This window comes from Octodon degus, unplaced genomic scaffold (genome assembly GCF_000260255.1).
Source record: "Octodon degus isolate 3935 unplaced genomic scaffold, OctDeg1.0 scaffold00117, whole genome shotgun sequence".
Classification (NCBI taxonomy): Eukaryota; Metazoa; Chordata; class Mammalia; order Rodentia; family Octodontidae; genus Octodon; species Octodon degus.
Window position 1 is genome coordinate 8797563 of NW_004524693.1, and position 1777 is coordinate 8799339.

Sequence of the window (1777 nt, forward strand, 5' to 3'; positions counted from 1 at the left end):
TAATTTGCATTACAATGTAAGGTGGGAAGAGAAGCTAGCTGCTTGAGCTGCTGCTACCCCTCCCTTGCGCTCTTGCTCTTTGCCGCTGCCATGAAAGATTGTCCTCTGCTATGTGCTGCTCTGCATTGGACCCAGCTGAGTATGGACTGAAACGTCCAGTAACTGTGAGCTAAATAAACCTTTCCTTCCTTCATTTTGAGTGTTGGGTATTTGTCCCAGCAATGACAGAAGAGTAACTAAGACACCTTCCATCCCTCTCCCCACCCACATGTTTTTTCCCTTCTCATTTGAACAACTTCTTCCTACTTCCTAATATCTATCCTCTATTGTGTTCATTATTTATACTTTGTATTTCTCACACACAAAAAATGATACCAGTTTTAAATTTGTGTGTTTGATTTTACATAAGATTATGTCCTTGAGACACATCCATTTAACTAAAATGTTTTAAGTTTTTATTTCTTTATGGCAGAGTACTATTTCATTGTACACAAATATCATATTTTCTTTATCTATTCATGTTTTTATGGGTATATGGGCTGTTTCTCAGATATAAATATTATAATCTGTGTTGCAACATACATGGTTATGCATGACCACTGTGGTATGATAACTTCAACACTTTCAGAAAGATATATGGAAGGAGGATAGCTCATTCAAATGGAACTTCTTTTTTATTTTTAAATGTGATATCTCCATTTAAACTTTTTATATAATTTTTATTCATTTTAATGAGAGAAAAGATAAAATAGTGATGAAACAGTTTCAATACAGGTTAGTAGGATGTTGCCAATAATTAATACACTGCATATTATTGTCTTCATGGTAGTTATTCAGATGACAGGATGCAGACATGGTATCTTGTCTAAACAATATTAGTACAAACTTTTATTCTCAATGAACTAAGAGAAAGTAGCTGTATATCTTTCTTAACTGTCTTGTGTATACATATATATTTTTTCCTTCCCCCCCCCTTTCACAACAAAACTGTCCTCTATTTACACTTTTGTGAAGTTAGTAATGCATGACACTAGGTTGCTTAGCAACTGATACCAAACTTGTCTGGTTAAGGTTTGCTATCAAATGGAACTTCTAACTTAAAAATTTTGTTGAATCTTCATACTGAATTCCCTAGTGTTGTTAACAATTTATACTCCCACTAATAATGAAGTGTTCCTTTCTCTCCCCTGAAGCCTGGCCAGCACTTGATGTTGTTTAATTTCATGATGGTTGCCATTTTCTCTGGAGTCAGATGGAATCTCAGTGTTATTTTAATTGCATTTCTTTAAGGGCCAGCTATGTTAAGCATTTTTTTCATATTTATTTTGACAATTTGTATTTCTTCATCTGTAAAATTGCTATTCATTTTGGATGTCCATTTTGAGGGTTCTAATATTTTTGAGTTCTGTATAATGTATATTCTAGATAGTCTAAGTGTGACATTGGGAGGGGAAGTCTGGTTAGAGGATGTGGGTCTCTGATGTGGTGATCTAGAAGAGACTGCGTTGCGCCCTACTCTCTTGAGAACTTTTCTGATTGTTGTCAGAGAAATATATACTAGTCTTCTGTCTGAGGAGTAGCTGGCAAAGATTTTTCTCCATTGTACAGGTTGTCTCTTCACATTTTTGCTTCTTTCCTTTGCTGTGCAAAAGTATTTTGATTTCAAATCATCACATTTGTTGATTCTTGGTCCTATTTCCTGTGCAATGAGTGTTTTGCTCCAAAAGTCCTTGTCTATACTTATGACTTAAAGAACTTTGTGTATTTTGTTTTCCAG